Below are 21,732 nucleotides of genomic sequence, written 5' to 3'. Positions count from 1 at the left end.
ACAACAAGCAGCCATGGCTGTGCACCTGCTATTTTATTGCTGCTCTGTGGAGCTGTGAACACAGGCCAAGGAGGGCTGCTTTGCTTCCTAAGTGGAACCTCCATTCTCAGCTGTAACTGATGTAAAGATGTTTTATTTACATCCAGCAGTCAGCACATGTCAGGGGATCTGGATGGGACGCATGGTGAGTGTTGGGTCCCTATAAATCCTATAGTATAATCACAGGGGGGAGAAGACCTGGGCCTGCCTCTCAGTGCCATGGGCTCACAGAAGGAAAGCTATTTTGGCACAATCACAGCTTTGGCATGCCAAACTTTCCCAAATGTGTTACCAGAAATGCACAGTGGGTGGGTTCTTTCCTCAACTTAGTATAAAAATAATAAGCCAGGAATCAGTTGCAAACAGAAAAGTATATTTGCGAAGGGAAAAGGTGAGGAGGTATGGGAGGGAAGGGGAAAACACCTCCAGAAAGGAAGCCAGGAGGTGGGGTGCCTCTCAAAAGAGGAGGAACAGAGAGACACCAAAGGTTTGAGGAAGGGTCTTGGGGTTTTAAGCCTTGCTTGACCCCTCCTTATTGGGCAGGGAGCCTACAAGTAAGATGTTCCCCATTGGTGGTCTCTTAATTAGTTTCTTAATTAGAAAATATGTGCGCAATGCTTGTGCCACCCACATGAAGATGTGGCCAAGACTTCAGCAGGCCTGGATGGTCTCAGACCCCCCCTCTTGAAATCCCACACCCTACTTCTGTAGGAGTAAAGGGCGACAATATCTTCTGACTACTTGCTGCTGAAATTGGGGTGTTGTTTGTGTAAGTGGCTCCTATAGATGTGGGATCCAGAGAGATGGTCCACGTTGCCATGGCAGAAGTTGGTCTGGTTGTCACAGAAGTTTGTATGCTCAAGGACACGTGGAGTTTGGAGATCCCTAATCAGTAAACAAATACAATTGTGAAGCCAGTTGTGAGCTCTATGTAGAGTAGGAGCCAACACAGATGCAAAGAGAGCCCATAGGCTAATTTTCTCCAATTAAAAGTTTAAAGCAGGCAGGCAGACTGTGGTGTAGTAAGTTCTGATGCTCAAAGGAATCCCAGTGTCTAAGGTGACCTCCCCTTCCCTGCACCATGCTAGTTCTGGGACTCCTGCTAGTTCAAGTATATTCTGGACACTTGGAATCCAGGTGTACACTGAAGACCACAGACAGAGGAAGGAGGTAAGGGTGAGATCAGCATACTTGATTCACACTTGGATTGACCTTCCATGCCTTTGGGATGTCTCCATCAGAACAGCTTGTGTTCTGGAATGAAAAAGTTGCTCCTGTTCCCTGCTCTGTGCTAGACCTAGGCTTTTTCTGATAACCTTAGGTTGACAAGCCTGCTCAACAGTGGGCCTGGTTGTATAAGCCTGCTCGATAATGTTCTTAGTTAGGGTTCCATCCTGCTAGCTGCAATGATGGTATCAGGTGAAAAGATGTGGGGAGCATATAGAAAACACTTCTCGTTAGGTGTATTTTTGAAAAGCAGCTTTAAATCCTCCAGTGCATCCCAAGTTGATTTTGTGGAATCTGGTTGACAGAGGTAGTGATCCTAGACTATAGTGTCAGTATCTACCCGAGGAGGAAAATGACCTTGTATATCAGGGGCAAAGACTAATCCTACAAGGACCTTCAACAATATACCTCATCCCCATTAAAGGGGTGGTTGTCAGAGTATAAAGAGTGGTAGAAGTGGAGATATTCCCCAAGTACAAGTCCATGGCCAGAGATATCTTATACAGTTGCTTTGAATGGAACTCAACCCAGGAGAGAAGAGCAAGGCAGAAAATTGAGCACCCATGTCCAGCAAGAAAATAACATTTTGAGAGCTCACCATCAGGGAGATCCAAAGCTCCTGAATATGAACCCATGTGGTGGGAGCCTATATAGGATTTCCTGGTACCCATCATTGGGGATCCTGGTCAGCAGATTCCAGTTGGGCAGCATGATTTCCAATGATCCCCCTTGCAGATGGGACATGGTCCCTGAAGAAATTCATGGGCTGTGGTTTGAGGGCACTTCCTGTGGAAATGCCTGTCTTCCCATAGTTGTAGCAACACTGCGGGGTCCTTTTCCCTTAGGTGGATGCGCTTATAGCCACCAGCATTTCACTGTGGTGCCTGACCTTCTACCTTTCCCTCTCTAAGTCTCAATTATAGTAAACAGCATTGGCTGCCTGGATCAACTGATCCAAGGAGGATTTATCAGGGTCTACCATAATCTTTTGGAGCTTTCTTCTAATTTCTGGGGCAGACTGCACAAAAAACTTGTCCTTGAGGATTGTTCTGCGCTCCACTGTATCTGGGTCTAAGTTGGTGAACTTCACAATTGCCTCCTTGAGGCATTCTAGAAAGGTCATTGGGGGCTCATTCTCCCAATGATGAACAGAGGGGAGCTTGCTATAGTTCAAAGGCTTAACTTGGGCACGTCTTGATTCCTCCAAAATGCACAAATGAAGTGATTTCGTTCCCACTTGTGTCTTTCATTCTGTGGGTCCCAGTTGGGATTCTTTGTAGGAATTGCCTCTGCTCTAACAGGCATGTTTGCCTTGTCTTTCATGCTTTTCCCCTGAGCTGCGTAATAACCATTTGTAGGCTCATGAGCCTTTTCCAGCACTCTCTTTCTTTCTAAGGAGGTCAGGGTGTTATCTAAAAGTAACATTACATTTTTTCAAGTTAGATTGTATACTGACTGCAGTCGTTCAAAAGTTTGTACATATTGCTCAGGGTTGTCAGTGTAACTGCCCAAATGATTTTTCATTTCATTAAGTTCTCCAAGAGAGAAAGGCTTATAACCAATCTCTATACCAAATCCTCCATCCACTCTAGGATAAGGCATAGGATAATTTTCTTTTGATACCTGTGGATAAGGGGGGTTGGGCTCCTTTGATGAGATTAGTAGAGACTAAGACCTTGCAGAGGAGGGGCTGATGAAATCCCTTCAGGTGATTCCTTCAATGAAGGGAGAGAATTTTTATTCACTTTTAAATTACCTTCTTTGAATCTGAAATGGCTAACTCCCAAGTTGTCTGAATTAGTTTTTCTATTCTGCAATTCTTAAGGTGATCCCAGATATGGAGAAACATTCGAATATATGAAAATTCTACCCACCTTCCCCAATGTCTATGATAATTGCCCAATTCCAAAATAATATGGTAATTAAGACATCCTGTGGGAGACCAAATTTCACCATTAGCACAGGAGTATTTGGGCAAAACTTTCATGCAGAAAAAGATCAAGTCCTTTTTGCTCATCATCCAGGAGCCAAATATGTCCCAATTCTTAAGGATACAACCAAGAGGAGTCCTGGAGTCCACTCATGAATTTTGAGCTCCCATATTGTAAAGTCTTCTCTTGGTTGAGTTGGGCCACATGGCTCCCATCTTAGTCTTTTTTTTTTTTTTTGAGCCCCACGTTGGATGCCAGGGAAAATATGTTACCAGAAATGCCTGCTGGGTGGGTTCATTCCTTAACTTAGTATAAAAATAATAAGCCAGGAATCGGTTGCAAACAGAAAAGTATATTTGCGAAGGGACCAGGTGAGGAGGTATGGGAGGGAAGGGGAAAACACCTCCAGAAAGGAAGCCAGGAGGTGGGGTGCCTCTCAAAAGAGGAGGAACAGAGAGACACCAAAGGTTTGAGGAAGGGTCTTGGGGTTTTAAGCCTTGTTTGACCCCTCCTTATTGGGCAGGGAGCCTACAAGTAAGATGTTCCCCATTGGTGGTCTCGTAGTTAGAAAATACATGGGCAATGCTTGTGCCACCCACATGAAGATGTGGCCAAGACTTCAGCAGGCCTGGATGGTCTCACCAAACAATTTCACAAGATTGCTAGGATCCATGCCAACCCAGTGTTGTCCTACAGAGCGGCTACTAGCATAGCTTGGCCATGGGATTGGGTAGAAGACAAAGAACACCCTTGTAGAAGCAAGTCGGGAAAGCTTCCTTTGACCCAGTACAGATTGATCTGTAGTCCTAAATTCAAAATGGGATAAGAATGTGGACTCTGGAGGCCCCTCTCTTCTTCCTGATCATGGACTACAGGAAACAGGTCCTGGCAACCTTTCCAGGATGAAGATCTGTGAGGGTAGGGAAGACAGACTTGGGAGCAGGTTCATGACAATAATGCATCCTGGTGAAATCACTGAGGGTGTCACTGAGGTGCAGTCTTGGGGGCTGGGCATAATTGCCCGGCTTCCTTGGAGTGGGGTTCAGAATCCCCAGGCACCTGCTTCTAGGCCGATACTGCTGGCTGTGATGCCAAGACCACTGGATAATGTACAGTGCCCTTCTGTATTCTGAGTCAAGAAACAAGATTGGGGAGTAGGAGACAAGGCAGGCCTGGAAGCCAAAACTGCCCATTAATTTCACTTCACTGCTCAGAACATAACTGAAACATCTAAAAGAACAGATTTTGAATGGAAGTTAAGGGGAGAGTCTGGTGCAGTGGCCTAATGGCCAAAATCCTTGTCTTGAATACTCTGGGTTCCCATATGGGCAGCAGTTGTAATCCCATTCAGCCCCACTTCCCATTCATCTCCCTGCTTGTGGTCTGGGAAGGCAGGAGAGGACGGCCCAAAGTCTTGGGAACCTGTACCCTTGTGAGAGACCTGGAAGAATTTCCTGGCTGTGAATGGTAATTTTTTTTTTTAACAACACAATGGCATGCAGAAAGCACATATTCTGTACATTGTCCTTTTTATGGTAACTGATACCTGACAGCAAACCCTTGTATATCTTCAGGAAGGACTGGGACAGCATTTTTTACCACCTAGTTCATGGAGATTTGGCATCCCATGGTGTTTTGAAACTGTACTTTTGCAGTAAGTCTATTTGAATGCACTCAGAACTATACAGCTAACAGACTTTGTAAGTCCTGAGAAAACAGAAACAGGTATAACTCTCCAAGAGCTTAATTGTGCATCCATACATTATTTTCAAAAGGATTTAGCTTAGCATTTTCATTTATAATTCAATCAAAAATAGACTACATAGCTTGCCACATTCAAATAGCATGGTGAAACCAGTTGTAGAATTTTGCACACTCTTAACACTACAACCAGATGGTTACTTAGAGATCAGGAGGGAAGGTTTGAGTATTACATGACAACTAGAGGGAGTATACCAACAATATTCCTTTAGCAAATGTCTTTTCCTAGTCTGTAACATGCTGTTCCCCTGCTTGGAGGGTGGGGAGACACTTCTTTTTGATCAGTTATCTAAACTGAGGACCAGGGAGTTCCTCTCACTGAGTGTAAATTTTCACATCAACTATTCCTGCAGCCTTTCTGGCAGGATTGAAACTAATCCTAATTCATCACTGGCAAGGGTTTCCAAAGTCGTTTCACTAACCAAAATTTTCTGCACAATTATCTTTACCAATCAAAATACGTAATCTGTCAAATATTCTTATGATTTTGAGATTCCTAGGGGCCCATCTAGGAATTCCAAAAATCAGAAGAGTCCGGTTGATTTAAACAGTAACAGATTAGATTTTTTATCACTTATAAAATGATTACACAAATATGTTTTGAAAAATGCAGCTCTTTTAAACCATGAGAATTTAACAAGTACAATTAAGTTGCGTATTTCTTTGGTCAGTCACCAAAAGGGAGAAATAAACTTAAACACAAAAATTACTGCATAAGATCATAACATTACTTCTAGGAATTTAACAAATTCAAAGGTTGGAATAAGAACAGCTTACTGAAATGAAGCTGGATAGACAATTGACAAATTTGCCAATTTGTTTCCATTAAAAGTCCTCAAAACTTGAAACTTTCATTGTTGGATATTCAGAAACACTTCCATAGATGTACACTTCAAAGGCATTTTTCAAACAGATATCAATTTAAATGTCATCATACATTAGATATTAGTGTCAAATCCTTAAACAATGTTGTAACAATATCTTAAGAAATTATAGCCAGATTCATTTCTGAAATTTCATGACTTTTTTCATCTCTTTCTTAACATGCTTAAACTTTTAAATATTTTGCTTTACCTTTCCTTTTGCATCTTTTGATAGCCATACTTCTGTAGGACAAAATATTTTAACAGCAATGTTCTTTTCAATAACTCTTTTATAACCTTCTCACCAAGAATACATTCTCAGGCTTGCAACCATCCTTTATCTGCCAATTCTCTGGATCTACATACTGAAACAAATAAAACTCCAATCCAAAACATTTTCTAAATAAAAGCAGGTTAAATTTTGAACACAATTGCTTTAGGCAATCTTCAATTATCTTTTATATATATATCCAATCCATGAAAACATTTTAAAATGCAAACCCACTTCAGAATCAAAAGCTGTTATTTCCTCCTAGCTGACTTGGCAACTTCCCCTTTCTTAAAATCACAATGGCAGAGGCAAAGTCAAACTCTCAAACTCTTCAAAGGCCAGGCTCTAAGCATGCCCATTCCTTTCTCAGGGCCTGGAGCATCTTCTTTCATTTTACTGAAGTCAAGGGTATGGAGACTTCAGTTTGGCTGTTGTCTTAGAAGGCAGCCCAAGAATTTACTAATTTAGTTAGCAGGTTAGTCATCAGTAAGATGAAAATAACTTAAAAGGAGATGTTATGCCACTGTTTTCTGAGAAGGAATCAAACTTGAATTTCAATTCTATTCCTTTAAAGGTTTAATACTTAGAAAACGCAAACAATATAATCAATTTTACCACACATCCTTTAAGAATTTTTTGCCTTCCTGTAAAGCAAAGTCTCAGAAACAAGGCTTTATAAATAAGAGCAGAGATAACTTAACTTACAACTTTAATCAATTTTGTGATTAAAAAGATATTTTGACCAATAAGCATAAACAGCAATACACATTCTCTGTAACATGTAAATATTAAACATATGCACCAACTAACTTGGCAGTTTCATAACATTGTGGATTATAATCCAATTTCAAATAACAATCAAATTATCCAAATTGTCTTTATATTTGAGAGTTCCATGGATCCTATGGAATTCACAAAATCCAGGACACTTGGTTCAGACTTTTGAGCAGTTTAGAGATTCAAATAAGTTGGTTAAATGTACATTTAACTGAGTATACTAAAAATTAGGCCAGATTTGATGGCTTAGACAAGAAAACCTCGCAGGCTAAAGGAGTTAAATCAAGTCAATCCTCTCCCAAGGGGGGACAGGCAGAGGGCCAGTGGTGAAGAGTTTGTTCTCAGCCAGGTCCTCCTAAATATGCATATCAGTGACCAGAAGCTAAACTGAGGCTGACTGGTAACACCAGGAGCAGAGGGAGATTTCACAGACTTTGTTAGAATATTGGTATAATGTTAGTATATTACAATGTTAAGAATATTAGTGTTAGGTGTTATTAGGCCCTTATGGGTGAGAAGTCACTACTTTGCTAGGTCAGAAGGTGCCTGAACTGTGAGAAAGCTCCACTTTAGTGATAAATTTGTCTCCCTTGTTTCTCTATCTACAATCTAACCCAACTGCAGGAAGGCAGGGGCACAGTTCCCCAGGCCCCAGGGATGGGAGGAGCCAGGGTCAGGAGGAGCCATAAAAGACTGGAGGGGCCATAAAGATAAGGGTGTCAGGATGGGATGAGCCATAAATAATAAGTGTGGGAGCATAAACAATAAATGTGGGAACATAACTAATGAGTGTGAGAATGGAACAGACTGCTTGCACCTAAATTTGTTACTTTTGAGTTGACTTTCATATATGTTACAGCCAAAATGGGGTATACATAATCTCCAGCCTTACGTTAAGTTGGGGTCCGATCCACTTGGCTGGCCTGTGTGCCCAAAGTACGATCTGACCCCAGCATGCTGGCACAATAAACTCTGTTTGTTTTTTGCATTACCAGCAAGACTCTTTGTCATTTTCTGGGGGTTGATTAGCTCGCACCCTGAAGTCCAGGCAGGGAGCTCTGGCCCGGACTCTAACAACTTCAAGCCCAAAATCAAAACAGGGATACAGAAAAGACACATAACACACATCCGATCCAGGACAAAAACATCACAGCCCCCTCGAACATGGAACCTGGGATTCAGAACCTGGGAAAATTGGGCGGTCCCTCTGAGCAGCACCAGGACACTGGCTCATCCACCTCAAGTTTGAAACAACCAACCCACAGACACCTCGAATCCAGAACCCAGCTAGAAGGTCACCTTCACCATCAGACTCAGAACTCAGGCAGAAGCCCCAACGAATTTGACACCCATTAGAAGATTATCGCCAAACTCATTGAACTAGGAACCCAGGTATGTGAGTTTGTCTGGCTCTGAACCAGAGAGAGCACACAGTTCCTCAGGTCAGCCACCTGGACACAAGAGATCCCAGCCAACAGAGTCAAATTACATGTCCACCCAGACTCTGTAATGTCAGCTACCAAATCCCCTGGAGACTTTTTGACATACTGCTTGCTCAGAAAATTAATCTAGAAAAACTTTCTCTTGCTGTATTCAAATTAGAATTTAGGTGTGCAACTCACAGGTTCAGTTTAATTTAGGTAAGAGGCTTTCTTACATAGTTCTCACAGTTCAAGATTTTGCATCCAATTTAACTATCCTAGCAAGCATTTAACTTATAGCCAGCAGACACAAAAACATATAACAGTTTCAAGACAAGAAAGACACATGGTTAACAAAGTAAGACTACCAAAAGAAAAATAATTCAGAGGGAACATACCTACTCCTCCTTAGCAAAAAGGTGCCTAACCTGGAGAGGCCTTCCAACCACTCACCAGGCAAACACTTAACCAATTCAGGGCTTCCCACTCCCATACTGGGTGCAAAAACAAAATTCAGCTGAAAAAGGCAACTGATCAGACAAAGTTAAGTGACACTCGCCACACACGCTATACTCTTGATGACCTAGGGATCCCAGAGGAGCCCCCAAATGTTGTGCCAGATTTTGAAATCCCCAAATAATCATTAAGTCTGAAATCAGTGCTAAGGCCTAAGGTGGTTTATTCAGGTTAGCCTAGGTTTCCCAGCCACCACCCCCAGCCCAGCATGGCTGGGTATGGTCAGTGGCAGCTACAGCAGAGGCAGCTGCAGGTTCAGCATAAAGGACAAAAAGAAGCCAGCAAGAGCCCCAGAAACCCCAAGTCCCCCAGTTCTTATATTTTTCAGGCTATTAATTATACAGTCATGATTTGGCAGGCTTCTATTGGTGGATTTGAAACAAGCAACTTTCAAAAGGTACAAACTGATGAGCTATAGGGTGGTGGATCTTATCTAACACCAGACACTTCCTTCCTGAGGAGTGGTCTGCCTACATGACCTGCCAGGTGTCCTGTGTGGTGTCACATAGACTATCAGGCCTGGAGTTCACACAGCCCCCAACCAAACCATTAAGGCAGAATCACAAAAGACAAAAAAGGCCTAGGTTCTTCACTAGCATAAAAGCTATGCTTTACACATTTATTTTTACTCTATGATATTTTATCACTGTATATATGTATGTGTGTTTACATGCTTGTGCATGTGTGCATATGCATTTATGTTCACATTTGTGGCCCGTGTGCTTGTACATTTTGCTCTGGAAAATGTTAAATTGACCAGGGTTCCTGAGGAACAGACCTGATAACCAGAATCTTGAAGATAACATAATATACTTCACCATGAACAGAGCTTTGAAGTGCTGAACATGTTACAACTGCAGACTCTTGTGTTTCAAGTGACTCTATTTGAGTGTTAATTCACAAAGCTCACACCTTAATTTGTGAATACAGTTGTCTGTATTAATAGCAGAATATTCAAGAGCTCAATAGTTGGTAAGTCAAAGGTTGCATATATCTTACCTTGCATTTACTGTGCTGATGGGTGGATGAGATGATAGAAGGGGCATTTAAGTGGCTTATTGAAAAGAAAAATCATTTTCCACCCTGAGAACAGAGGTTCAACATATTTTGTATACAGGAGCTTGTCCACATTGATTGGATGGGGCTCTGGACAGTTTCCAAAAATTTCATCCCTGACCATGACATCACATGAGGCTGTCTAATTACTCACATATGATGTGCAGCTGAGGAGCTGTGATTTAGTTTTGGAACCATATTCCCATTTTTTCTCACCAAAGAGACCTCATCTGAGTTCCTTTGCCCTGAAGCACTCCCTTGTAAAAAAGCGGTATACAGGTTGGGGACAGAGACAAAATTACAGTTCTTGATTGCAAATAGGGCATGCCGTAACATCTTCTTTACCATCATCTTTGATGTTAATGGGTTTATCCCATGCTGAAGAAAAAGTAGACATTGTCAGACGTGATAGAACTCTTTGATCCTTTTGTAAGATGAGTTGGGAGCTCCACACATATCTGACAAGCATCTTAAGACTTGTAAAATAGTGTGTGGAAAATAGCAACATGGCATCATAAAATGTGGGTTCATCTGAGTGGTCCATGTTGTCAAATAACAGCACATGCTGTTGGTATGTCTTCCTGCATGTGACCATGCTTGGGTAATAATGTTTCAGTAGTGATGGTTCCTTTCCCCTTCCATGAATCTAAAATTGATTCCTGTTTATACACTGCCATGTAGACTAATGAATATACTCATTCCAAGCCATAAAAGCTCCATTCTATCATAACTCTCAATTTTGTGTATGGTGATGGCTAGTTGACTCTTTGTATTTGCATACATGTATATATATGTTATATATTCACTTTTATACTAATGTGTTACATGGTGCCTTTTTGTGCATTTTTTGTGTAAATATGCAAAATTGTGTTTGTGTCACTGTGGGTTTGGCTACAAGTCCTCTTTATTTATATGCTCTGTGCTTTAGCATGTGCTGAGTACGTCAATCTATGAAAAATTTTGTGAATTCCATAGTGATGATTCCTCCTCATGCAGCTATTTTAAGGGTGTGGAAAATGTTACAAAGAAAGTTTATCCCAGAGTGTGTACCCTTAAAAAGCACATTTTGAGGGGAAATTGACCTGTGTAATGTTGGGGCTGTTTGACTGTATTCAACCACCTTTCTGTTTTAGGTGTTACTGTAAGGCCGTGCAGAGTGGAGTGGGGACAGCCTTACCGATCCACGAGAATATGTGTCACCCCAATGATCAGCGAAGACAGGCTTGATGCAAAAGCAGGAGGATTTATTCAGATGCCAGCGCACTGGGATGGAGGCCAGTTCCTCACGCAGGAGGATGACACATCTGTGCCGCTCACTGTACATAACCCAGTTTTTATAGATCAAGTTTTGCTGGCACAAGAGGTCAAAGACAAAATTTAGAACAAAACTAGGAACTTTCTAAAGAGCTCAAACATCACATAGTCGTGGGAATTTAAAATGCAGGGCTGAATAAACATTGCATAGCCATAAAACTAGGAAGTTACAATATAGGGCTGAATAACCATTGACATTAGGGATTCATTTCTATTTTTTGTTGTCCTTGAGCTTCTCTAATTTTGGGAACTTCCTTTCCACCAATTGTCTCCTGGAATACAATTCTTGGGAACATTTTTATCTTCCAATTGTCTCCTGGAATACAATTCTTGGGAGCATTCCTATCCTCCAATTGTCTCCTGGAATACATGGTGCCTTTGCACGTTGTTCTCTTAAATCATTTACCAAAGACATCATATTCAGCTATTCTTAGCAAGCAAAGTGCAGGAAGCAAAGAAGCAAATTAAACTTTTCAATTCTAAATCTAAATTCTTCTATTCTAAACTTTTCCCTTCATTCCCCCCTTTTTCTTGTGACTAAATCCCAAGCATGGGATTTCAACCTCTTCATCTTGAGAATTTACCCATTGATATTGTTGTCTTAATACTAAAGCTTGCACAGCACTAATTCTTTCTCTAATAAAGGCAATCAAGTGGTTAAAAATGCAAGGACCAATAATTAGTAATAGTAATAGAATTAGGAGAGGCCCCATTAAGGTGGAAATAAGGGTGGTCAGCCACGGAGACTGGTTAAACCAGGATTCAAACCATCCTTGTTTGTCTCTGTGTTCCCATTTTCGTTGATCTAATCTTTCTCTTAATTTTTTCATAGTGTCTTTTTTTTTAAGGTTTTACAGAACTACTTTATTTTTTTTTTATTGTTGCTTACATTGTATTATGTAGTACAGTTTTATAGGCGCTGGGGATTCCCCTTACCCCTCTCATACCCCTCCCCCCATGGTGGATTCCTCCACCTTGTTGCATAACCATAGTTCAAGTTCAGTTGAGATTCATTGCTTGCAAACACATGCCTAGCATGAAGTTCAGCATCTTATTGTCCAGATAAGTTCAGTGGCCTCTTGGGGAGACCTTCTATGGTCTGAAGATAGGTCTAACAGAGTAAAGATCCAGTCAGTTAAAAGCCCCAACAAGGCCTCAGTATCAATATACAACATTATGGAATTAATTGACATAGTATTGGGTAAACAATATGTTAAAAATAATGCAAGTTCCATTCTTCGAAACATCTGGGTTGAGACAGTATCAATGACAGGTTCAAAAAATAACAACCAACCAAACAAAAAATTACAGGTTAAATCAAGGCAAACATGTGGTATCTAATCTTTTGGGATTCGCTCATTTCCCTTAGCATTATAGTTTCCAGTTGTGCCCGTTTAGCCACAAAGAACTGCATTTTGTTTTTTTTTAATAGCTGAGTAGTATACCATGGAGTAGATGAACCAAATCTTTCTTATCCAATCTTCTGCTGATGGGCATTTTGGTTGCTTCCATGTTTTTGCAATTACTGATTGTGCTGCAATGAACATAGGGATGCATGTTGGTTTGCCGTAAAACAGGTGTTTTGGATATATTCCTAGGAGTGCTATTGTTGGGTCATCTGGTATGCAGATTTTGAGTTGTTTGAGTGTTCTCCAGACTGATTTCCATAAAGGCTGTACCAATTTGCAGCTCCACCAGCAGTGGAGTAGGGTTCCCTTTTCCCCACATCCTCGCCAGCAAGCGTCGTTGGTGTTCTTGTTTATGTGGGCCAATCTTGCTGGTGTTAGGTGGTACCTCATCGATGTTTTAATTTGGATTTCCCTTATTGCTAGGGATCTGGAGCATTTTTTCATATGTTTGTTTGCCGTTTGGACTTGTTCCTTTGTGAAATGTTTGCCCATTTCCCGTGCCCATTTCTTGAGTGGCTTGTTTGTTTTGGTTTTTTGTTTGTTTTGAAGTTCTTTGTATATCCTGGAAATTAGCCCCCTATCGCCTATATCATGTGCAAAGATCTTCTCCCACTCTGTGGGTTGCTTCTTTACTTTGTTGATTGTTTCCCTTGCTGTACAGAAGCTTCTTAGTTTGATGAGGTCCCATTTGTTTATTCTGTTCTCAACTGCTATTGCTTTTGGTGTCCTTCTTAGAAAGTCGGAACCTACTCCTAGGTCTTGCAGGGTATTTCCTACATTTTCTTGCAAGAGTTTGAAGGTTTCTGGATGTAGGTTTAGGTCTTTTATCCATGTAGATTGGATCTTGGTGTATGGTGATAAATGTGGGTCTATCTTTTTGTGTGTGCAGGCTATCAGCCAGTTGTCCCAACAACATTTACTAAAGAGGCCTTCCCACTTGCTTGAGTTGTCATTGGTCTTTTTGTCAAAGATTAATTGGCTGTATCTGTGTGGGTTCCCTTTTGGTGCTTCTATTCTATTCCATTGATCTTCCTTTCTATCTTTGTGCCAGTACCAGGCTGTTTTGATAACCACTGCTCTATAGTATGTCCAGAGGTCCGGGATTGTGATTCCCCCTGCTAACTTCTTATTTTTCAGGATGGTTCTAGCTATTCGTGGTTTTTTGTGTTTCCAGATGAACTTTTGAATCATTGTATCCAGTTCCATGAAGAATGTTTTGGGCAATTTGGAATTGCATTGAAAATGTATATTGCTTGTGGTAGTATAGACATTTTAATGATATTGATTTTGCCTATCCAGGAGCACGGGATGTTATTCCATCTTTTTAGGTTTTGTTCAATTTCATTTTTACAACTCCCGAGTGATCTATATAGAAACAACACTCTTTTTTAAAGCTGCACATAAGCCTCCTTGTTGAAGGAAGACTAAATCTAGCCCTCTTTTGTTTTGGAGAGCTATTTCTGATAAGGAGGTTAAGGATTCTTGAAGTTTAGAGATCGAGTCTTCTAGTGCTCGTATGTCCTCTGCCACTAAGCTCTGGAGTTCTGACATTTTAGAGTCTTGGGTGGTTATAGCTGTGACCCCGGTCCCAATTCCAGCTGCTACTCCGAGACCTAATAAAACTGCTAAAGTAATTGATATTGGCTCTCTTTTAATCCTAGTTTCTTGCAGGGCATTAAGGAAATCATAATCTGGATGATAAATGATTCTTGGGTACACACGGACTAATACACAATAATCAGAGATCAAATTTAGCACTTTGAGGGAAAGAACAGATGTTAGTCCACTACAACAGGCCGACCATCTGTCTGTAGGTGCTGTAATATACCCCTTGTTTGGAATTCTCGCTTGGTTGGCGCAAAGGTGGTGATGTGTGATGGGTACACTTCCTAAGAATAATCCTTTGCCTGAAACCATTGTCAGAGTAAGTCCAGTCGGTTTTGGACTGGTGTCCACAGGTGTGACAGGATTTGTAATTAAAACTTGTTGAGACAAATTCCATGCTACAGCCTCATAATAGGGAGGAGCAATATCATAACAGAGCCAGCAGCTTTTCCTGGCTTCTGGGTTAGTTGCATTTAAGGCTGCAAAGGCTTTGTCCATTATTTTTAATAGATTAGCCTGAGTCGAAGGCTGATTGCTCCTTGGTGGGACAGTTTCTATTCTAGGGGCTGGGTAGGAAACCTGTTTCAAGGTAGGTTCGTGAATATTAGGAGGTGCATGAGTAATGAGGTTGGGCCCTATAAATTCAGTGGATGGAGGTGAAATTTTAAGTTGTACGGAAAAAATTAAGTCTTTATCTCGTCCTGACATGTGAAATCGTAAACCCCAGGTTCTACCCTTCACCCACTTCATTCTCTCTTCTGGAAGTCTAGAAGTTCCATGTTTGCCATTCAAAGTAAATGTAATATTGAGTGGATTACAAGGGAAATCTCTACAATAGGTGCCCTTCCAACTATTACTGAGTTGACAAAGACTTGGTCTCGAGGCACCTGGCGGGATCGTGCAGCGGGCAACTTGTATCTGGTCCATTCGTCTGATAGCCCATGGAATCCATGGAACGGTTCCAGTGGTCTCACAGCCCCCTTTAGCACAATAATAGTCATTTACCTTTCCACAGGACCCATCCTTTATGATCAGTTCCTCTTTAGAGCATACATAAAAAAATAGTTGTTGTAATTCCTCTCGCTGTATTTCCCAATCTGGGAGGCCTGCGGCTACTAAAGTACATAAATCAGGGGTCAGATCAGGCCACCACGTCCCAGGGGGAGCTATTATAGAAGTTGACCAAATTACATCATTAGTTTGGGAGACTATTTGCCAAGTGAGTAGCTGAGGTTGGTGCGGGCTGAAATCGGCTTCACATTTTGTCTGTAGTGGCAGGAGTAGGCTGACGATGGAGACGCAACTTAAGAGGATTATCAGTTTTCTAGGCCGTCCATTCCGGTGCAGGAGTCGGGGCAGGCTTAATATGGGAGGCATGTATCCACGCAGCGATCCCATCTACCTTGACAGCCGTGGGTGTTGTCAGAAGTACAAGATAGGGGCCCTTCCAGCGAGGCTCAAGGTTAGATGTGCGATGCCGCCGTAGGTAGACTGAGTCTCCCACTTGGAATTGATGTGGCATGCGCAGGTCTCCTGGTTTATAGGCTTCACGTAGATGAGACCAGATCTCGTTCTGAACTGCCTGTAGAGCTTTGAGCCTAGAGTGTAAACTAATGTTAGTACAATAAATGGGCTCGAACATTTTGCTTAAGGGAGGTGGGGACCCCTATAGAATTTCAAAGGGAGTAAATCCAAACATAGAAGGGGTGTTCCTCACCCGGAACAAAGCTAGAGGAAGGAGCACCGTCCAATCTGAATAGGCAGTCTCTAAGGTCAATTTAGTCATGGTCTCTTTTAAGGTTCTATTCATTCTTTCTACCTGGCCCGAGCTCTGGGGCCTATAGGCACAATGTAATTTCCAATTAATCCCCAGTATAGTGGCCACCTGTCTACTCACCTGGGCAACAAAGGCAGGTCCGTTGTCTGACCCTATTAACTGTGGTGCTCCAAACCGGGGGATGATTTCTTCTAAAATCTTTTTAGTTACTATTGTGGCAGTCTCTCTCTCTCTCCGATCTTCTCTCTCTTCTTTTTCTTTAATCTCTCTCTGTTCTTTTTCTTCCTCTCTCTTTTATTAAACACTTTTTCAGCTTCCTTTACTAAATCCTGCAGTGAAGATCTTCCTAACCCATCTAATCTCTGAAGCTTTCTTTTTATATCTGCTGCTGCCTGGTCTATAAAAGCCATTGCCACTGAAGCCCTCTGCTCCTCTGCCTCTGGATCAAAGGGAGTATACCTGCGATAGGCTTCCATGAGGTGCTCAAGGAATACAGAAGGGGATTCAGTGGGTCCTTGGATAACTTCTCTTACCTTTGCCAAATTTGTGGGGCTCCTTGCAGCCCCTTTGAGACCAGCCTCCAGAGCCTGGCAATAGATTCGAAGGTGCTCCCTACCTTCAGCGGTGTTAAAATCCCAGTTAGGTCACGTCAAGGGGAAACCAGAGTCCACAATGTTCTGCAGCTGAGTGGGTCGTCCATCGGGTCCCAGGACATTCTTCCTGGCTTCTAAAAGAATGCGCTCTCTCTCCTCGGTGGTAAAGAGAGTCTGTAATAATTGCTGACAATCATCCCAAGTAGGCTGATGGGAAAAGACTAAAGATTCTATAAGATCTGTTAATCGCTTAGGGTCCTCTGAGAAAGATGGGTGGTGGGTTTTCCAGTTATATAAATCTGACGAGGAAAAGGGCCAATATTGCAGAGGTTGTATCCCATTTGCCCCCTCGGGTCCGAAGGCAACGCTACACTAGTATCAGGGGTTCCCGCCCACTTACTTCTGGTCCCGGCGGCTGGGCCCTTGGAGGGGGCCAGCTCCGGGGCTGTTGGGGATTCCTGGGGAGGGAGGTAGGCAGGGGGAAGGTCAGAAAGGAGCAAATACGTTTGTAAATCCGGGTAAATCTTCTTGGGTTTTTCCCCTGTGATCCATGTAGTTAACACTCTTCCTGGTTTTGGAGGAATCCAGGGGCGGATCCAAGGGGGAGGATTTTGAGAAAGATCCTCCCAAACTAAGATGTGAGGCTGCTGATCCGGATGTCCTCTTGGGTCAGCCTGAAAAACAGCTCTTTTCACTGCTTTAATGAGACTAAGATCATAAGAGCCAACCCGTGGCCAACCCACTTTGTAAGTGGGCCATTTTGCCATGCAGAAAGTCTGCCAAGGTCATCGTTTAACCTGTTGGGAGAGATTATGAGCCCTTTCCTTCACTTCAGTCCAATGGTCAAGAGTCAAACTAAGGGGCGTCGTCACAGTCTGTCCCATTGTTATCATCACAATAATACACAGAAAAATGAACAACAAAACACACAAACACGTCCCTCCCGTTTCTTCCACAACAACAGAAAAGTATCAGATGGCCTCAATTCCCTTGGAGTACGATTAATGCTTATCAAGCTTGCCTGATCACTCTCAAAAACAGACGGGGAATTTCCGCAGTGGGAGTCTGCCAAACGACCTTGGCTCTCCCTCAGCCCTGGAGCATCCTCCAGGGTCACGACCTGTGGTCTTCCAGGCATGTCTGCCGACCACTTGTTCACAATTCTCACGAATTAGTGAACGGTCATGCGCTGTAGCCAATGGGACAAGAACCCACCGAGGAGATGGAATCTCAACCCCCCGGGGAGACGCGAACCCCCAACCCTTTCAGGGAATACTGCAGCAGCTGTAACCGCAGCAACTGCAGCCGATGGGACTCGAACCCACCAAGGAGACGCACCCCCCAAGGGAAAACTGCAGCAAGTGGGACTTGAACCCTCCGGGAGGGACTCGAACCCTCCTCCGCAGGGACGCGTACACACAACATGGACAAGACGTCCGCACAATGCAGACAGAACAGACAAAACACACAAGGCGCCTACGTACCTCCAAGCCTGAATTCAAGGATCAGGGGGCGATACACGCTTCCCGGCCAACGCACCAAAATGTAAGGCCACGCAGAGTGGAGTGGGGACAGCCTTACCAGTCCATGAGAATATGTGTTACCCCAATGATCAGCGAAGACAGGCTTGATGCAAAAGCAGGAGGATTTATTCAGATGCCAGCGCACTGGGATGGAGGCCAGTTCCTCACGCAGGAGGATGACACATCCGTGCCGCTCACTGTACATCACCCAGTTTTTATAGATCAAGTTTTGCTGGCACAAGAGATCAAACACTAAATTAAGAACAAAACTAGGAACTTTCTAAAGAGCTCAAACATCACATAGTCGTGGGAATTTACAACACAGGGCTGAATAACATTGCATAGCCATAAAACTAGGAAGTTACAACACAGGGCTGAATAAACATTGCATAGCCATAAAACTAGGAAGTTACAATGTAGGGCTGAATAACCATTGACATTAGGGATTCATTTCTATTTTTCGTCGTCCTTGAGCTTCTCTAATTTTGGGAACTTCCTTTCCACCAAATGTCTCCTGGAATACAATTCTTGGGAACATTTTTATCTTCCAATTGTCTCCTGGAATACAAATCTTGGGAGCATTCCTATCCTCCAATTGTCTCCCGAAATACATGGTGCCTTTGCACGTTGTTCTCTTAAATCATTTACCAAAGACATCTTATTCAGCTATTCTAGGCAAGCAAAGTGCAGGAAGCAAAGAAGCAAATTAAACTTTTCAATTCTAAATCTAAATTCTTCTATTCTAAACTTTTCCCTTCATTACCTAAAGGTATCTTATCATCTTCTTCAATAATGATGGTGAAGAACCTAGGTGTTTTCTGCCTTTTGTGATTCTGCCTTAATGGCTTGGCTAGGGGCTGTGTGAACCTCAGGCCTGATAGTCTACGTGACACTCGTGACACTCGGCAGGACACCTGGCAGGTCACGTAGGCAGACCACTCCTCAGGAAGGAGGTACCTGGTGTTTGATAAGATTCACAGGCCAATAGCTCATCGATTTATACTTTTTGAAAATTGCTTGTTTCAAACCCACCAATAGAAGCCTACTAAATCATGACTGTATAATTAATAGCCTGAAATGTATAAGAACTGGGGGCTTGGGCTCGCGGCCCTTTCCCTTGGCTTCTGGCTCGCGTTTCTTTGGTCCTCCTTGTGGATCCTTGCAGCCTCTGCTGCAGCTGCCCCTCCCCCGCCCAGCCATGCTGGGCTGGGGGAGGACACTGAGTTACCTAGGCTAACCTGAATAAACCACCTTTTTGCCTCAGCACCGACTTCAGACTTGATGATTATCTGGGGGTTTCAAAAACCGGCACAACATTTGGGGGCTCATCCAGGATCCCCAGGTCATCAAGACTAATGGCTTGTGTGGTGAGTGTCGCCTAAATTTTCTTTACCAGCCAGTTTTATTTGATCAGTTGACTTTTTCAGCTGAATTTTGCCTTTGCGCCCAGTATGGGGGCAGAAAGCCCTGAATGGGTTAAGCGTTTGCTTGGTGAGCAGGCTGAAAGGCCTCTCCAGGTAAGGCACTGGTTTGCTAAGGAGGAGTAGGTGCGTTCCCTCCGAATGATTTTTCTTTTAGTAGGCCTACTTTGTTAACTTTGTGTCTGTCTTGTCTTTAAATTGTTGTATGTTTTTGTGTTTGCCAGCTATAAGTTAAATGCTGGCTAGGATAGTTAAATTGGCTGCAAAATCTTGAACTGTGAGAACTTTGTAAGAAGGCCTCTTACCTAGATTCAATTGGACCTCTGAGTGGCGCACCTAAATTCTAATTTGAATACAGCAAGAGAAAGTTTCTCTAAATTAATTTTCTGAGCTAGCAGGATGGCCAAAAGTCTCTGGAGAGGTTGGGAGTCGGCAGCTGACATTACAGATTGTGGGCAGACGCGTAATTCGGCTCTGTCGGCTGGGATCTCTTGGTGACGACTGGGGTCCCCAAGGCCGATGTCCCTGGGTCCAGATGCCTGACCTGAGGGACTGCGCGCTCTCCCCGGTTCTGAGCTAGATGAGCTTGCTTGCCTGGGTTCTGAGTCTGATGGGTCGGAGGCAACCTTCTAATTGGGCGTCAGATTTGATGGGGCTTCTGCCTGGGTTCCGAGTCTGATGGTGAAGGCGACCTTCTAGCTGAGTTCCGGATTTGAGGGGCTGTAGTGAAGGCGACCTCCCAGCTGGGTTCCGGATTCGAAGGGGCTATAAGTTCTAAGCTAAAGGGGGAAAGCCAGTGTCCAAGTGCCAGGTCAGAGGGACCACCCGTTTTGCCCAGGTTCCGAATCCTGAGAGGTGGAAAGGTGCCCTTTCCACCTAAGTTCTGGGTTCGAGGGGCTGTGATGTCTTTGTCCTGGATCGGATGTGTGTTAAGTGTCTTTGTTCTGTAGCCCTGCTCTCATCTTGGGCTTGAACTCTGTGAGAGCTCCCTCTGCTTCCCGGTGTTGCCAGTCAGCCTCAGTTTAGCTTCTGGGCATTGATATGCATATTTAGGAGGGCCTGGCTGAGAACAAACTCTTCACCACCTCCCTGCTGGGGAGAGGTTTGACTTGCTTAAACTCCATCTGGCCTGAGAGATTTTCTTGCCTTTGCCATCAAATCCAGCCTACTTGCTAGCATGCTCAGTTAAATGTATATTTAAACAACTTATTTGAATCTCTAAATTGCTCAAAAGTTTGAACCAAGTCTCCTGACTTTGGGAATCCCATAGGATCCATGGAACTCTCAAAAACAGAGACAACATTTGGATAATTCAACTGTTATTTGAAATATTCTGGATTATATTCGCACAATGTTATGAAACTGCCAAGTTGGTTGCTGCATATGTTTAATATTTACATGGTTACAGATAATGGATATTGATGTTTATGTCTATCGGTCAAAATACCTTTTTAATCACGAAATTGATTCAGGTTATAAGTTATCTGTGTTCTTATTCAAAAAGTATTGTTTCTGAGACTGCCTCACAGGAAGACAACGAATTCTTAAAGGATGTGCGGTAAAATTGTTTATATTGTGTGCATTTGCTAAGTATTTAACCTTTAAAGGAACAGAATTAAAATTGAAGTTTGATTCCTTGTCAGAGAACAACAGTGTTATAACATCTCCTTTTAAGTTATTTTCATCTTATTGATGACTAACCTGCTAACTAAGTTCAGTAAACTCTTGGGCAGCCTCCTAAGACAGCAGCCAAACTGAAGTTCTTCCATACCCTTGACTTCAATAAAACAGAAGATGCTCCAGGCCCTAAGAAAGGGAGGGGCATGCTTGGAGCCTGGCCTTTGAAGAGCTTGGAACTTTGACTTTGTCCCTGCCATTGTGATTCTTAAGAACGGGGATGTTCCCAAGTCAGCTAGGAGGAAGTAACTGCTTCTGGTTCTGAAATGGGTTCGCATTTTAAAATGTTTTCATGGATTGGCTATATATATATAAAAGATAATTGAAGATTGCCTGAGGCAACTGTGTTTAAAAATTTAACCTGCTTTTATTTAGAAAATGTATTGGATTGGAGTTTCGTTTGTTTCAGAATGTAGATCCAGAGAATTGGCAGATAAAGGATGGTTGCAAGCCTGAGAATGTTCTTGGTGAGAAGGTTATAAAGGAGTTAATGAAAAGAACGTTGCTGTGAAAATATTTTGTCCTACAGGAGTATGGCTATCATAAGATGC

The 21,732-nt window shown here is 42.7% G+C and overlaps 1 pseudogene; it reads right to left on the bottom strand.

Annotated features, from left to right (window-relative positions):
* Positions 1-15,856: 15,856 nt before the first annotated feature.
* LOC121148835 lies at positions 15,857-17,444 on the bottom strand (annotated as a pseudogene).
* Positions 17,445-21,732: the final 4,288 nt, after the last annotated feature.

Source organism: Ochotona curzoniae, unplaced genomic scaffold (assembly GCF_017591425.1).
Source record: "Ochotona curzoniae isolate NIBS_2020 unplaced genomic scaffold, NIBS_Ocur_1.0 contig_1827, whole genome shotgun sequence".
NCBI lineage: Eukaryota > Metazoa > Chordata > Mammalia > Lagomorpha > Ochotonidae > Ochotona > Ochotona curzoniae.
Note: the sequence above shows the minus strand (reverse complement) of the source record. Positions and strands in the feature narration are given on the sequence as shown.